This window comes from Ambystoma mexicanum, chromosome 5q (assembly GCF_040938575.1).
Source record: "Ambystoma mexicanum isolate Mex_15411 chromosome 5q, UKY_AmexF1_1, whole genome shotgun sequence".
Lineage (NCBI taxonomy): Eukaryota > Metazoa > Chordata > Amphibia > Caudata > Ambystomatidae > Ambystoma > Ambystoma mexicanum.
Window position 1 is genome coordinate 1,181,521,749 of NC_090933.1, and position 18,299 is coordinate 1,181,540,047.

The following is an 18,299-nucleotide window of genomic DNA, read 5'->3' on the forward strand; positions in this document are numbered from 1 at the left end:
GTTTGTGGTTGGCGTTTAAAAGTAAGCACATTGTGTCACAGGGGGACATTTTAAAGAACTACAGCATTCCCATTAGAAATAATGCAGTGGCATTTTGTGCATGCGGTATCCTGAAGGGTCCACATGGATGTTGACCTCTGCCAGGGGCTTAACACCATTCCAAGTAGTATTTCAGAAATACCACGTGACCAATATTTGGTCTATTAGTTGGCAGCAAAGAGCCACCTATAAGTCAAAACTATTGCATTGGAGAACAGATATCATGGCTGTGGGTGTTGTTTTTTTTTATTTACCCATCCATTGACAGCACACTTCCCTGCTAATCTCTGCGCCCATTGCCTCCACTACCTGCCCCTCCTACACACAGACATTTCCTTTGGGCTATCTCTATGAAGCTATAGGTGCACTAGTGGTGTAATAACTCTGGTTCATCTAAGTGCACCTTTAGCCACTGCATTTATGTATATTCTCTGCTCTGAAGTCCTGTCGAAAACAAGTACGGCCAAAGCCAAACATGTCGACATGTGTATTGACATTAGATACACATTTCCAAGCCCTGCTATCATATGCTCAGATAGTCACACCATGTTGCAGCTTTCTCCATTGCATGGCCAGGAACTGCCAGTATGGTGGCGCCAGGCAAATGCCCATAACAGACCTACACAAAAGCTCAAAGTGTTGGCTTTGCCAATGCTTGTTTAATTAATGATGTATACATATCCATATATAAAGGATGGAAGCATATCTCTGTCAATAAAGAGGCATATCTACCCTGCATACTTTTGGGCAGAAAGTGTGAGGTATATGTTAGCTAAGGTAGGCAGAGAGGATAGTTTAGGGCAACACGCTTGTCTTGAAAGCAAGACAATGCAGAGCAACAGTTTCAGATCCCAGTCCCATGCTAATTAATTTAAAAAGATTAATTAATTAAGGTGGGTGTAGAGAAGTGTATGGCGAGGCCCTGTATGACCCAGAACCTGTATCACAAACATACATGGGGACATTGGAACAAAGGAGGATAACATGGAAGCTACTAAGTAATCAGTCATATCACCCAGTCCAGCAGGACACAACAGTGCACAAGGGGAATAGGCCTGCTTTGTACTGCATAAGGCTTGCATCTCACCATAGCTGTGTGAGGAATGGGACAAAGGTAAACGGGAAAGTGCTCCCTAGGCATGAGTGGAACTCACTAATGACATGGGTGCAGGAACCAGGGAAGTGGCAAATGATGGATCTGCTCCATTCATGAACACACTCCATTTACTAAGAGCTGCAGTGCCACTTGCAATTATCTATGCAGTGCATGTATCTCAGTTTACCTCATTTTGATAGACCTAGAGTCAGTTTACAGAACATGATGAATGTATGCTCAGACTAAAAAGACCACTTCTTGAATTCTAAGAATAGTTACAAAGATACAAAGAAGCCATTTTCAATCACTTTGCTAGAGGGATGTAATGGTTGCAGTGCAAGAAGACAAAACCCTGGAAAATTGCTAGATATGTTTCCTAAAGGGACCGCAATTCAGCCACTGCACTGAACATGATTCCATCCATGATATTACTGTTGGCATCACAAAACATGTCACCCATATCATCACAGATCACTTGACATATTTTTAGGCTGCATATTACAAATCTCTATCAAGATGAGAGGGTGGCCCAGAGGGGTGTAATATATCCCAAAACAGCACAAAAAGTGGGCATTTTTTCCTGGCAATTCACAGACTTGGAAAAGGTAAATGAATTGAGAATCAATTAATTGCTATCTGTCAAGGGCTTTAGATGACCATGTTTTGTACAAGTGTGATTGAAGCACATTGTGGGGAAGAGCTCATTTATCGCGGGGAAAGCAACTGCAGATGAAATTTATTTGCCAATATTTTATTTTCATTTTATGAGTCACAGGCAATGTTATGTGCAAATGCTGTGCATCACATGTTTTGTTGATATTTTGCATAATTCTAATTTTCTATAAAGAACAAAAGAGACATTTGAATTAATCTAAGTGTGCTTATTATGTGTCCTGGTTTCTTGTGGTAACTTAGACAACTGTGAATGACAGGTTGTAGTTAGAATTGACTGCAGGCAGTAACTTCATATTACATCTTGTGGTAAAGCATATAACAGAGTTGGTTACTGTGAATCGGGTTCAGGGGCTGTTTATATGAATGTCAGTATTTATATTAGCTGCTAAGTGTATTCTGAGATACCACCAAAAGGGCATAATGTGGTATTGTAAATAAAATACAACAGGAAAATGAAATTATGAGTTACAGTGACCAGGCCTGGTATTGACTTACTGTTTATGGTCCAGGTATAAGAGTAATATTAGGCAACCTTCTGTAATTAGGGCTCACCACTATACACAAAATACCCAAACAAGCTTGCCAAGAAAATACCGCAAAAAACCTCCAACAGTTCTCACCTTAACATCCCTGCAACTGAAGTTTTTTTAGTTGAATTTCAAAGGTTGTGTCACAATGTAATGTTCATCTTAATGTCCCTGCAACTAAAGTGGTTTCCTTGAATTTCAAGGATTTTGTTATTCCATAGATGTTTTCCACACATGGTCAGTGTCCACGGACTTTGGCCATGCCCACTGTCAATTTTAGAACACTAAAAAGACCACTAGGCATGGACTTCATCGATGTACGGTGGGCATGGCCACTCTATATTTTAAAACACTTGCAACCCATCACTACTCAAAGATGTTTATCTATCACAAACTGATTTTGACCTGTTTCGACAGTGGTATTATTATATAAAATATTGCAGACTTTGCGAACTTAAAATGTTTTTGGGCAATGCATAGTGAGATTCACACACTTTGGTTAAGCAGTGTGCTACAAGCCCCTGGTTTTATGTCTGGTCTCTTGGTGACTGTGGTGATACATCGCACAACCCCAACTAACTGTGTTTAAGCAGCACTGAAAAGTTACAAAAATGACCGGCTGCAAGAGTAACATATGCCCAGGTACTTTCACCCTCATAGCAAAAATCAAAACCTGGCACCCATAAATATACGCACAGTAAGTGAACATATATCTAAAAGTGAAATATACAAATGTAGTTCATTAGACCTTCGCCTCAGAAGAAAGTGCGCAAGACAAAAAAGCATTGGACGTTAATTAAAAAAAAGTAATGACACTCAAAAAATAACCTGAGAGAGAAAATGTTCCAATAAATATGCTGGCAAAGTATAAAATGTGCTCACCTTTTAAACACAGTAATCTGTCATGAACTATTCCCTGGAAAACAAAATCCCAATACGAAACCAGTGCTTGTGAATAAGTGTCTGCACTGGGCACATGAAAACCTGAGTATAATCCTGGTAGCTAAATACTTGAGCAAACATGGCAGTCTCAACAAAAAAAAACAAGGGGTTACGTCCGCCCTCTGAAAAAACATTGTAATGTCCACCCACATGTGTCTTCTACTTGTGCCCTAAAAAGCAGCCACAATCAGGGGAAAATAACTGCACCAGTGTATTGGAGTGCAGACTCTTTTGACACTTTGTGGACAAATACTCATGACTTACTTGCCCTCACATCATTTCCCCACCTCACCCCCATGTCTGGCTTTCAACAAAACATTACTTTATAAATATATCTTGAAAAGTACACATAGAATAGTCACAATGAAATACATACATCATTATAGAACTATGTTAGGCAAAAAATGTACAGTTGTGGAATTATTTCCCCCATCTTGACTCTGAGATTACAAATACCAGAGTGAAATTCAGCAAAATGCCCCAAAAAGTCTCTGAGGCACACATTTCAAGGAATGTTGCCAGGTGTAATGAGATATATAAAACTATGAAAACACACAGCATCCAGTACTGTGGTCTGTCTCCTATCCATGCAGAAACTGGGACAACCCTGAGTAACATCAAAGTGAGAAGGATCCAGGCCGTCAGGCCATGTTGCTCTAAGTGGTTTTGTAACGTGGGCTCAATTATCAGGCAACATGGCTTGAGGGTGCTAGTCTCTTCCTCGCTATGAAGCTAAACAGGGTCGGTCCCTGTTACTGCATGGTTGAGAAACCCACTATAACTGTACAAATATATTTTTTTAATTATGTACAAAAGATTGCAATCTTTGAGAACTCACAATGTTTTTCAGCAATATGCAGTGTGATTAAATTATGTTCAGAGGATCACACACGTTGGTTAAGCAGCATGCTACAAGCGCCTTGTTTTATGGCTGGTCTCCTGGTAACTGTTGTGATACATCGCATGACCATCTGTATCAGCTACCCCCACTCCCCAGATGGCCTCCTGCCCTCTCCCTTTCCCCTGCACAACAGACGCTATTTCTGTGATGCAGTTTGCTTTGAAATGTCAGCTATTTATGGTTACAGAAATGTTTGTGTTTCAAACTAAGTCCCTACACCCCATCAAACTCCCATGTTTTATTTGGTGCCCTATAGCCACTCCTAGCCTGATGGCATTTGCATCTTTTTTTTTTTTAACCAGAAAATTGCTACGTTTCCTACGTTTCATTTTCCCATAACCTTGGCTATATCCTCAGCTATCTCTCACATCGAGAGAAAAACAGAATTGGAGATATAACTATCTATTTTTGGGAAGGGGGCACCCCCTTAAATAACTACTGCATGGAATAACTGCAAACCACAAAAAGCACACTTTTGAATGCTTCATGCCCAAGTTGTTTCAGACATGGTCAAAATCCATCCAGCAGTTTGTCTTCTTAATAACTTTTGTATATTTTAATGAATTGATTCGAAACTCTGCAGTCTGCTGGTGGGCCCGTGTCCCTAATCCCTTCCGAAAATTACAAATTGCGGGCAAATCGTTTACTCAAATCAAAAGTTATTAACAATTGAAGTTTAAGGGGTTCCTATGGGAGTCCGACTCACCTTGACTATATGGCGTCTATCACCACCCTATCATGTTACACGGCCACTAACGTGGCCTTGTAGTTATGGTTAAGGTGCTGTTTCCATACTTTGCAATATGTATATGGTGTACTCTGAATTTATTTGCAAAGTTTGGTGATGTTTGGTTCAGGGGGGGGGAAAGTTATAGGGGGGTCCCAAAACGTCTTTTTTTCCCATAGACTGAATGGGGGAAAAAGCTTGCGCACGCCTACAGGCCAAACCGCTGGATGGATTTTCACCAAATTTGCAGCAGGGGTAGGGCTTGGTCCCGAAAGCGTGCTTTTGTAAATTTGGTGACAATCCGTCGAGTAGTTTCCTTCAAAATGACCAAAAAGTATGTCTAAAAAAATTAGTGCTATCTAGGTCCGCTCCGCAGTCGCACTACGCTGTTCGCTCCCCAGACAAGAAATTGATTGGCTAATAAATAGCGTCATGTCCGCGGACATGTGGCGCTTTCACTGATTGGTTGTGGAACAGCGTGAAGTGCATCAGATTTATTCGCTGCCCCTGCCATCTTTTGTTCATGTTTTGGTGTACGCGGACATCGCCGGTAACACATACAAAACAAGACACCAATGCTTTTCTTATACTTATGAAATACTGTTTCTGAATGTGAGCTTTAATTAGGCTGGGATGGGATGTGGCAGCACAAACTCAAAAAGGGTTTTTTTCTTGTCACCAAAGTCATACGGTAAAGTGGAAGTTAGTGCTCAATGTACGGCAAACAATTACTGCATCTGTGTTACAATGTGTTTAGATTAATATTAGATTAATATTGTAGTCAGATTGGCGTCCTACGTTTTGAAATATGAGGCCCTCACCTGGACTGTTTGATGGAAACAGCGGTTCTGCAGGTGTATGGGAGTAGTGGTTCTCATGATTGGATTTTCATATGTTGTTGCAAAGTGAGAATGTATTTGCTTTCTGAGTGAAGGACACTTGATTTGCTTTTTTAGTTGCAAGCTCAGTAGGCCCACGAGTGAATACATAAGGGGCAATTGTTTTTTGACCTTGAGGGAAACTTCAAAAGGAATGAAAGGAATGACTGGTTGGAAAAAATACCATTTGATAAGGTTATGTTTTAAAAAAATGTTTGTACGAAACATGAAATATCAGTTCACGAAGATTCATTGCTGCGACTACATTGCTATCTCACTTGGCCAAAAACAATGGAGCCAGTAAACATCATGTACGTTTAATTTTGACGACTCTACACCGAACCGCATTTTAATTTTATATTACCAAAACATTAATTGTGACAATATAACTGAAGTATTATCTTTCTGTGCAGTTTTAATTTTCCTCCAATAACGGAGAGTGCAGAATCTCCCCGTTTGCAGTGTATGACTAGAGTCACCCTTGCTGATCATTGATATTTCCTCTTTGAAATGTTATGCTTGCCCACATAGCTTTGTGTATTGCTTTGCATATTCTTTTCCTCTTGTTTAAAATCACGAGATGTAATTTTTTCTTGCTAGTCCATTCATTTTGGCTCCATAACAGAATTACCATCTCACTGTGTAGGTGCCATTTTTTTAAACCACACGGTGACTTCTCATTGTCAGCGTTTGTAGGCTGTCACTATATTTACCCATGGTCAACGCTAATATTTCCTTAAAATGTCATGTTTGACCACTTCAATTTTTGTACTTCTTTCCACAATGTTTGTGTCTTTTTTTAAATGTTTTGCTAAAGGTTGGGTATTGATACATATTTTTTCTTACGTTTTCCGCCTAGCTACATCTTGCTGTACTGTGCGTGCCATGGATTCCAAATGCTGAGTGACAACTTCTTTGGACGGCAAATGCAACTGCTCATCACCGGCTGCCTGACCATTACAATGTTGTGGGATGACCGGCCAGGCCCCCTTTGTCCCTACGCTGAACTAGCTATAAGGAGTAACATAACATCATTCATGGTGGTGTAGGGCAAGGGTCATGGCGCCGTCTTGGAAATCACTGTGCAAACAAAGTGGGTGCTTTAACAAAAATGCATATTGTGCGTATGGGAAAATAATTACGTGTGCCTCACCATGGACATTTTCAATGACGCCCTTAGAACCATTGTTACTATTTAATTGAAAATGGATTAGTGCGATGGTCTCTGACAGTTGTTTGTTAAATAAAACTACTTTACAAATTCTAAAATGTTAACGTTTTCTTTTAAAATCCCTTATATCATTTCAAAATGTAAGTTACTACGTTGTACGTCGCTGTATGTTTATTTACAGGTTCTGCGTCTTGGCACGTACTTTTGCTTTTTGCAGGCTGCCATGGAACCGAAGAGGGGCCATGTATGGAACAACCACCTTCCCTTTCTATGGTGGCAATCTTGAAAAAGGATTTTGTTTTGTAATCGCTGTATGGTTATTTATAGGTTCTGCATCACGGCACATACTTTTGCTTTTTGCAGGCTGCCATGAAAGCAAAGAGGGGCCAGGTATGGAACAACCACCTTCCCTTTCTATGGTGGCCATCTTGAAAAAAGATTTTGTTTTGTACTCGCTGTATGTTTATTTATAGGTTCTATGTGTATTTATAGGTTCTGCGTCACAGCACATACTTTTGCTTTTTGCATGCTGCCATGGAAAGCGAAGAGGGGCCATGTATGGAACAACCACCTTCCCTTTCTATGGTGGCAATCTTGAAAAAGGATTTTCTTTTGAAATCGCTGTATGTTTATTTATAGGTTCTGAATCAAGGCACATACTTTTGCTTTTTGCAGGCTGCCATGGAAAGCAAAGAGGGGCCATGTATGGAACAACCGCCTTCCCTTTCTATAGTGCCCATCTTGAAAAAGGATTATAACCAGAAAACCTATTTTTCCGTAGCTCACGTTATTGCTTTGCAAATCTATACTATTACTGGCAAATCTTATTGCGTCTATGTCCTTTGCTGAGAAATATAAAGTACATGGAGAGTATGATATATATATATATATATATATATATATATATTTTAATATACTTACACTGTGAAAGGTGGTTCTCAACAGAACATGTACTTTGCTAATGGATAGCTTTCTATTTTGGTAGGACAAGTAATAAGGCAATTTGCGAACGGAAATAAGGAAAGAGGCACCGAATGGAAATATGGGGGGGTAGGTGGACGGCGCAAAAATATTGTGCGTTTGTCATTTGTAAGGTAGGGGCAGTGTTTGTCATGCTCCTTCATTACAGCAGTGCTGCTGTTTCTTGGGGAGGAGGGATGGCCTTAGCTCATGTCATTTTAAGATAACTAGAACTTTTCCTAAAAGTCTGTAATGTGTACTACATTGTTAATGGCTGACTACCAATACGTGTTGGTGCTGTGCAAGGGAAATTTGGAGGTGGACGTTCCTACATCAATATAAAATCTGTTTCCACACTGTCCACTAGGCATGCATCTTATTGTTAAGTGTGTACCGATTCTCGGACATGTCAGTGTGCTGTACACCAGTATATTGTCATGTGGTATTCTCCGCAAGGTGGGTAAATAAGTCAGAAGTTACTTTACATAATGGTTACGTGCCACTACTATAAACCGATGCTCTTTAGCAAAAAAACGTTGGTAAAGGGACGGTATGGTTAAGTTGCTCTACTGAAAACCTGTGCAATTCAGTAAAAAAAACATTGTTAAAGGGATGTTATGGTTAAGTTGCCCTACTAAAAACCCATAAAATTCACTAAAAAAAACTTTGTTAAGGGGATGTTATGGTTAAGTTGCGCTACTAAAAATCTGTCAAATTCACACAAAAAACTTTATAAACATGACATTATCGTTCGAAGTAAAACCAAAAAAAAACTGAAATTCTCCAGTTATGGTAGGCTAAGCAACCATAACTGCCCGCACTACTGTGCACTGGTAACACTAACACCCAGGACATCAAAGATGACATCACAAATGTAATTGATGACATCACTGATGACATCACATGTGTAGCCCCTTCGTTTTTGTTCACTGCCATATCTAGGCCAGGTGGGTTTATTTACTGACAGGCAGAAAGTTAACTTTCAAAAGGTATTATATTTATAGATATTGCTATTCTCACATGTTCTTACAGTACTTTCCTTATAATTTAATCGCATCTTATGATGTACATATATAGGGGAAGAAGCAGGTCTGAAACACAGGAATCATTTTTGTGCATGAATACAATCATGTAGATTACACAGATTTGCTAATGATAATACCTCTTATTTACTCACTTTACTTTCTACATATAAGCCCCATATTTGTATGCATTGTAGTCTATTTATGTTTCTGTGTTTATTAGTAGAAATATATAGTAAGTGATGGATTATTAGCTACTTAAAACATGTATCACAGTACGGAAAAGTCTGATACAGAAGCATTCAGGTTTCTTTACTTTGGAACATTACAAATATAGCTCCTCTGTGGTGTATGCTGCAGCCAATACCTACATTCTGTATGAGTAGGTTCCTGTACTAGAAAGAACACTGAATGGAATGTTCTTTACAACACTACATTGCGTAATGAAGTATGTTGTTTATTGTGATGCGTATCAGTGATGTCATCAGTAACAATTGCGATGTCATCCTTGATGTCCTGGGTGTTAGTGTTAGCAGTGCACAGTGGTGCAGGCAGTTATGGTTGCTTAGCCTACCATAACTGGCGAATTTTAGGTGATTTTCGGTTTTACTTCGAACCATAATGTCACGTTTATAAAGTTTGTTTTAGTGAATTTGACAGATTTATAGTAGCGCAACTTAACCATATCGTCCCCTTAACAAATATTTTTTTAGTGAATATATATATATATATATATATATATATATATACATACAAATTACCGGCAAATACTCAAATCAACAGTTATTAACAAATTAATTTTAATGGGTTCCTGTGGGAGTCTGACTCACCTTGACTATATTGCGTCTATCACCACCCTATCATATTATATATATATATATATATATATATATATATATATATATATATATATATATATATATATATCTGTATTGAATGACTTACATGTCTTGGAAAATGTACAGATTAGTTTGACAACTGATGTGTGTACCACAGCACAATTATAAATAAACACTACACATTTGAAAGTATTATCACCCACAGTCAAGGCCGCAGCTGTTTGGCACCTGGACAGGAAAGGAAGAGGAAGCGGACTCCGCAGCAGCCCTTGGCCACACCCCCTTGACTTTACCTGGCATCCCTCAACCTGCCAGGTTGAAGCCCGCAGTCAAGGGCACAAGTGTTTGGTGCCTGCAGGGCAAAGGGCCAGCCATTGCGGTGACTGCGAGCCATTGCTAATTTCTTCTCCCCAAATTCTGGCCACCTGATTTTACCATAGCTATTTGACCTTGGCAGCTGAAACTATTCCAAAAGACTCTCCAAGCAGCTAAAACTTTTCATCCCTATTCACATTGGGTGCCGACATTGCTTTCTGACTCTTCCCCTAGGGTTTTTAAGTGTGGTTAACCATGTTTAAAAGAAAAGAAGCTGCATCGATCTCTCTGGGGGTGAGGACAAAGAAACTATTCCAGCTATTCAAACCCATTAAAGATGTAAATCACCTGATCACCGACATACCAGGTCTCTGTGAGGATATTGATGAGCTGCCACCTGAAGATGTAGGGAAGTTGGAAGGTGGTCTCCCATCTAACTGTGTGGTGAACACTATCCCAGAGGCTATGAGTTGTTTGAGCCCTTCCAGATATCCAACCAGGCTGCGGGTAAACTCTTGGGGTGCGCTGAGTCGAGGAAGAGATAGATTTGTCCCATACTTGTTGGAGGCCTATGATGTGCCAATCTTAGTCGGTCAACCCAGCCACCTTAGGCAGACTGATGGGGGGCCTTATTTGACGGTGAGCAAGTATGTAATACTCGTTACAAACCTGGAGGCACGACATGGAGGGGGAGCAATTGAATATAACCCCAACTGAGGGATAAACGCCTTATGAAGGCTGTCCGAGACGAGGCCAGGTGTGGGCTCCCTGGTGAGGAAACAGCAGGAGGAGGTGGAGGAGAAGGAGCGTGTGGAGGCAGTACCTTAAGGCCAGCCTTGCGGCCAGACATTGAAAAGGAGAGTATGCCAGCCGCTGCCCCTCCCCATGGAGACACTGAAGCTGCTGCAGCCAGGGGGAACAGGAGCCCCCCAAAAGAGTACTAGGACTTCACTGGCATCTCATGTGCAAACCCCTAAGGGTATTGACGAGCCCGAGGAGGTGGTGGTGGTTGCACCTGGTATTACCCTCAGAAGCGCTATGCTCTTCTAGATGCTTGTGATCCTCCAGGCAAATATGCCAGATCAAGGGAAAAAAACCTCAACGTAGCAATTGCAGCAAACACCATGACTCCGGGAATGCCTCTAAGGGGCACCTTGAACTCATAGAGCTGTATGATATCATTTCTAACTGGACCATTGAACACAATTTTTTGGATGCTATTTACAACAACAACCTGTGCTCTTGTAGCACCAATAGTTTGGTGCCTTCATAACGGAACTTGACAAACTCAAGGATGTGACCTTTCATCTAAGGAGTGAGGTGACAAAGCTCACGCTCATTGCAAATCCCCCTAAAACTCTGGTTTACTTGTGTGCTACACAACATACAAAAACAGACAGCAAACCATCCACCATGCAACTATCTAGAGCACCCGGCAACTCAGGGCATTTCAGGCCATTTTACAACTCATGCAATGAATACAACACCCAAGGGGACCTATGGCCCAGGGGAATCTTTGCCTCCATCTGGGACCAGTCATGAGACTGGGACATACGTGAATCAACAAGCAGGGCTGGTGAGAGGTGTCCAAAGATTATATCCCCTACAGCCAAACTCATTTGGGGCAGCTAGGGATGAGACTTAAATGGGAAAGTTCAATGCTTTGACAGAAACCATCGACAGATTCTCCTGTACAAATTCACCAGTGAGGCCTTGGAAAAGTGCAACTGGTTCTGTGGGTACTAGATCGAACCTGCTAGTTCTACCCAGCTTGCCTCCACCTCAGTACCTGTGGCCTCCCAAGCCTTGGGTCAAACAGAGCCCAACCAACAACCTTTATATGGTGAACATACCTGAGCTATTGGCTGGAATATATGAGAACAGAGAAGCCCTCCTAAATAAAGAAATCCACTGGCTCCGATATGTGAGGGACTTCCGATCCATTATCCGGGATGATACATTGGGGTGCGAAAGATTGCCGATGTTGAGAGGCCCTAAGGATTTCATATGACTGACTATGGCCAATAGATGGGTTGTGGATGGGCTTCTCTCTATTGAGATACGTACCTACCCCTCGACTGGCTCAAATATTGCTTTGAGGCTGCATCCCCCATCTAGCAGTACTCCTGCACTGTATAAACCCCACCCAGGAGTTGTAACACCTATATACGACACAGGATATGTTCGCAAGAAGAGAGAATGGACCTGATGATGTTGACTGACCAGACGTGTTAGAACTGGGTCATACCTCTCCAGCCCCCCACTGAGACTATGACTTTGATGCCGGTGACTACCAGGGCCCTACGTTGCCATAAAATACTGTCTTGGAATGTGGGAGAGCTACACAGGCATTTGGAAGAGCCTGATTGGATGAACTTTATGCAGGGATTTGGTGTGGTTTGTTTGAAGTAAACGTGGGATATGACCACTGTGTTATTTCAGGGCTTTGCTACCTTTGAAAAACCAGCTTCAAGGGGCTTGCGAGGGAGACCAATGGGGGGCCTACTAATTTTGGTGGACCCCTCTGTTGGCCTCGATTTTGTGGAAAGATCTGTTGACTCGGATGATTTACAGTGTCTAGTATCAGTCACAAGGGAGGGCAGACGTGTGCTTCTATTTAACATCTACAATAAGCCATATGATAGTAGCCCTATGGAGAGCTTATAAAAACTGTGCCAAATTATCATTAACTTTGAATTACTAGAGGGAATAAGCCCTTTATTGTTGGCCATGGTGGACTTAAACATGCAAATTGAGCCAATCAAGGAACTGGTGGGTTTCTGGGACGAGCTTCAAGCTGCTCTGGGTATCCCCTCTGTGGTGAGTCAGAAACCTACTAGAGTCCAGCGATTGGCCATTGAAGCAGCTCATTTATATATAGAGCCAACCTTCGAGCCTTCAATGGTTGGTTTAGCTCAGACCATCCCGCTAGACGTACTTGTAAAGATCCCATGGGTAGCTCCAGAAATGATGATATCTTTGTTAATACTGTGGATTGGGAGAAGATTATTAGCGCAGGTATCCACGAGCATAGCGAGAGTGATCACAGTCCAGTATCCTGCAAAATAAGGGTCCTGTTCTCTTGGGAGGATGTCGGCCGACCCAGGATGGCAAGCTCATTGGCAACCCTTGCTGGCCAAAGTATGAGATGGTCTCTAGGGGATTTTGGCACAATTAAATCTAGCCTTTATGCTGCTGTTTAATCGCACCTCCTATAAATCTGCGGGGATGAAACCTCCCCTAGGAGTGTCCTGGGTGTCTATGATAATTTGGCCCTTACCATTTATCCCTTTGTCACCAAACCTGCTGAGAAGGTTCGCCAAAAGGCTCTAAAATCTAAAGTTTGGTGTGATTCCGATTGCAGGATTGCGAAGGCCAGCCTATTGCAATATTTGAACATGGCGAACCCAACAGATAAGCACCATTTGCGATCCTGGAGGGCAGATTGCAAAGCAATACCGCAGAGAAAGAAGTCTGCATATAACCAGGATCTCTGGGATGATTTGCACTTAACCTGTAGATCGGGTGACACTGTTGGTTTATGGAGACTAATTAACGACAAAGGCGTAAATTCACCAGAACCATTAAGATGCCTGATTAATCTTGATACCTGGCACTGACACTACAGGACCGTAGTGACCCGCCTGTACCAGGGAAGGGCCAGATTCTATTAGGGTGTGCTAGCAGGGGTGGAGATGTGGTGCCAATATCGCCTGAGGAAATTAATTGTATTGAATTGAATTGAATTGATATTTTATTTCTATCGCGCTCAAACACAGGTGTTTCAGAGCGCGACAAGGCAAGGGAGGGGAACAGGGGAGAAACAAAACATGGAAGTGGCCATTATGGCTCTGGGCTCAGGGAAGGCCCCAGGGCCTTATAAAATGTCAATAGACCTCTTCCAGGATGAGGTTTCCATTTAGGCTCCTGCCCTGTGTCGTGTTTTTAACTATGCGGTAGATATTGGAAGAGTTCTGCTATCCTGGTGCTATCTGTAAATTGTGCCTATTTATAAGAAGGCTGATAGGCAAGCCCCTGGGAACTATAGGCCCATCTCACTTGTAGATGCTGCAGGAAAGATCTATGCTCAGGGGTGGACTGGCCTATAGGGAACTCTGGAGATTTCCCGGTGGGCCTCTGCACCCTGGTCCTCTTTTGTGTCGTGTTTTTAAATTTTCTCATAGGAAAAGCATTGGGTTTGCTGAAAATGAGTCATAAGGGGCCACTTTGAACATTATTTCCAGGGCCTCGTTTGGTCCCCAGTAATTATTTCCAGGGCCTCTTTTAGTTCCCAGTCCACCCCTGTCTATGCTAAGGTGTTTCTGGGTCCTGCAGACATGGGCAGACAAAATGGAGGCAATAAGTCATCTCCAGGCAGGTTTTCGCTAGGGCATTAATGCCATAGATCAGGGTTTTAGACTGGGCCTGATCCTATCAAAATACATCTTGCTCAATAGGGTCTGAAACTACGGTGATTAATACTGAAAAAATGAAGGCAATGATATTTAGGCATAAATCATCAAGGTGGACTACCCTGAGAATTGAAAGTGAGGGTCAGGTCTTGGAGCAAGTTACCAAGTTGTCATTACAAGTTGCCATGTACGATTAACTAGGCATTCGGTTCTCTGAAAATCTACTTTGGTCGAACCACCAGTACAAGGCAACAGTGACAATTGATAAATACTGTGGGGGAATCCGGAGGTCATTTAACTCCCATGGTAGCAGAGCTGTCTCCCCTGCTTTGGAACTTCATAGATCCCAGGCCTTGCCTGCGGCAACATATGGAGCTGAGCTCTGGGGCCATAAAAGGGTACCCTCCCTTAGTCTTGTAGAAAATAACTTCCTACCGTCCTACGGGCCCTATTGATTCAGTCAAATGGGGCCCCAATAGCCTGTATCCAGTGCCTTGTCTATGAGACCTTTGCTTTATTGGGTCAGGATCTGGTCCAATGAGCCTTTAGCTCCCTATCGATTGGCGGTAACCAATTTTCTAACACTAAGTGGGGCACATTCACTGCCCTGGTTTAGGTTTGGATGTGCAGAGCTCAATAGACTTGACTTGCCACCACTCTGGGAGAGCCTCCACAGCATAATCCCAGGGTCAAAGTTGAGCGTTAAGAAAGCTTCGGGAGAAGCACTAATTGATGAAGCAGGATTGCATGGCATTGAGTACATGGCACTTTTACATGACTTGCAAACTGTCATATGGATTTGAGGAATAACTTGATAGTGTTAGTCCTGGGTATGCGCGCTCACTATACACACAGTGGCGCACTATTACAGTGAAAGTAGCATCCTGCAAAATGGAATCCCTCCAGTAACTCTGCTTGTGTAGCTTGTGGCGTCACCAATGAATCTGCTATGCACTTTATGTTCTCTTGTGTCAAATATAACGACCTCAGATTACGATATTTTCTACCTTTATTCAAACTAAGGAACATGAGGTGAGTGCAAGCAGTCCTTGAGCTTTGCATTAATGCTAAGGACCCAGCTGCTGTATTTTCACCGTACACCGTGCTTGGCTGTGAAGATTTAAATTGTAGTGAGCCTTATTCGTCTTTATGGTGTAGCCTAATTATCTCGAGCCCAGCTTTCTAAACCCGCTGAAAATTGTATGTTGTTGTGATTTGTTATTGTTATTTTGTAATTCTAAAAGTGACAATGGGCCTCATTACGAGGAAGGCGGTAGAGGGTTAACGGCGCCGGTAGAGCTGCCGGCGCCGTTAACCCTCTACCGCCTCATTACGAGGTCTGTACGCGGGTCCCGCTAAGGACGTCTCGTAAAACCAGGTGTACTTAGCGGGACCCGCTAGCAGACCAGGAAGCTAACAACGAGCTCGTCATTAACGGGCCCGTTGTTAGCATCCTCCCCATTCCCAAATGGGAATGGGGATGTACTGGGTCCAGGACCCAGGAAAGGGAATTACCAGGCCCTCCAAGGTCGGAATGGCCCAGTATTTCCCCATTCCAGGAACCCAGACGCAGCTACCTCCATACTCGTAATGAGGCCCAATGTGTTTTAATGGTATGACAACTAGTTTTAATGTGATGCTATTTTAGCACTTCATGATGTGGTATCTTTTATGCATTGTATTTTGTGTTTCGATACTTTTATGGCTCCAACCGCGCAATAAAGTTGTGTTTCATCATCATCATTATTCCATGTAAAGCTGCCATTATGGTGTTTGCTAGTCTCCACCAAACTGCATTCCTGCATTGCACTTTAATTCTGCACACAGTTATCTTGAGCTGTGTTTGCTAATAGAACTGCGTATGCGTCCTAGCCATGCTTCTAAAGAGCTGTGCAACAAGCAGAGCTAAAACACAATAGCTTCATTTTCCTCTTAAATTGACCTTCGAGGTAAACTGCAATTGTTATGTAAGTAAGGTATATTCAAGGCAGATAAGCTGGTTATTTTTAACCTCGCCGTTTTTCAGGTTGACACTTCAATTACCCTGACATCAGATTATTCGGAGAGCCCAAGAATGCTTTGTGTGTGCACTTCACTCGATCGAGGTGGGTGCATGAGTGCTTAATTATCAACGTTCGATACCACATCATTACTGTAGGCTTTTTGCCATGCTTAACTTCCAAATGTGCAATTTTCTCCCAGTACTTTTTAAATGCAGGTTGACAGTGTCATTTATTTTGCTTAAAATAAATATTTATTTAGTTCAGCTGTAAAAATGGTATTGCCCTCCATAGACTCCCTCCTTGGTTCATGTGGTTCATCCCTCTGTGCTGTACTGGCATCTTGAGGTCTTCCATCTGCATGTGTTGCCCCCTCTGCTTAGCTGATCCATGCGGGCAGTGCAGCGTGTGGGCAAGGGAAATCTCGGGTCCGTATGTAAGATACAATTGCAGATGGGCATCTATTAACAATGGGGATCGTTTGCCTTCAAGGTTCCAATTCATTATGTAGACAACTAGAGCTTCCCTCTAGTTGTCCATCAGATGTTACTTGGAACCACTATTGAAACATTAGAGCACATACCAGAGTACTCTATTGTGTGGTAGAGGACCACATTTTAAAGTTAGTGGGCAGGAGCCGGAGCCATGACCTCTATGGAGTGTGTGGATCACTTAGCACGCAACACAGCCTCATTGTAAGAACTCTAATGACCTTATGCTCATTGTAAGATACAGAAAGTAAAATGTGTGACTCTATCATGTAGATGGAAGCCTGGCCAGTATCTAGTGGTTGATTGCAGACATGTCAAATTGGGTTCCACAGGAGGTTATCAAGTTCCCTTCATTGTTTGATTATTAGATGTATTGAAGAAACATCATGGGGCAAGGGAGCCGCTACCATCTTTTCAGCAACAATTGATTACTCCCAGGATTTTGACTCTGTAAACCGCTCATTGCTGTGGAAGAATTTGAGGGATTGCAAGATTCCATCTAAGTTGCTCTCTATTTTCAATCCTATTCATGAGCACAGTTCCTTGCAGATATGCATGAAAAGACAAGCCTCATTACGAGTTAGGCGGTAAGTGGTAAAATTGGCAGTAACTGAGTTACTGCCAATTTTACCACTATGCCAAATTATGAGTTTTGGTTTTGAGTGGAGGATTTACCTCCAGCAAAACCCTAGAGGTAAATCTTCCCACTCAATCCAGAAATTCAGCCCAATTGGAGGAATTACTGTGGCAGTAATTCTGCCACGGTAATTCCGCAAAAAAAGCTGCATTGGGTCCACCGCCACCACCACTTGTAATCAGGCAGAAATTCAGCCTGACCATGTGGCGGTAATGGTAATTCCTCAGGGCTATTTTTTTGAGGATTTACCTCTGAATTTACACCTAACTTGTAATGAGCCTTGACTAGGAATGTCCCCACTATGAGAGGATTAAGACAGGGGTGCATTGTGGCTCTGTGCCTGTTCATTTTCTATCTAGCTGATCTGAGGGAGCATCTGGAGGAGTCAAGTTTCGCCCTGTCAAAAATCACTAATCTTCCTATATCTTATCTCATGTAGGCGGATGATGTCATTTTGATTGATAAAGCACAGATACTGTTGCAGAGGCAATTGATTACAATTCAGTATTATTCCATCAACAATGGCCTCTTGATAAATGAGAAAAAGACTAACATTATCCAAATGGATTTAAATGGAAGGTGGGCAATCATGTTTTTTTTTTTCTCCCAGAAGCCTGTTAGATATTTGGACATGAATCATGATTGTATTCATCTAAAAAAAACATGC

General features: G+C 42.1%; 1 protein-coding gene across 1 annotated transcript in view; it reads right to left on the minus strand.

The window, feature by feature from the left end:
- The window catches only part of COL22A1 (collagen type XXII alpha 1 chain), a 1,250,061-nt gene that overhangs the window by 291,413 nt on the left and 940,349 nt on the right, over positions 1-18,299 (minus strand). The gene's annotated exons all lie outside the window — the stretch shown is intronic.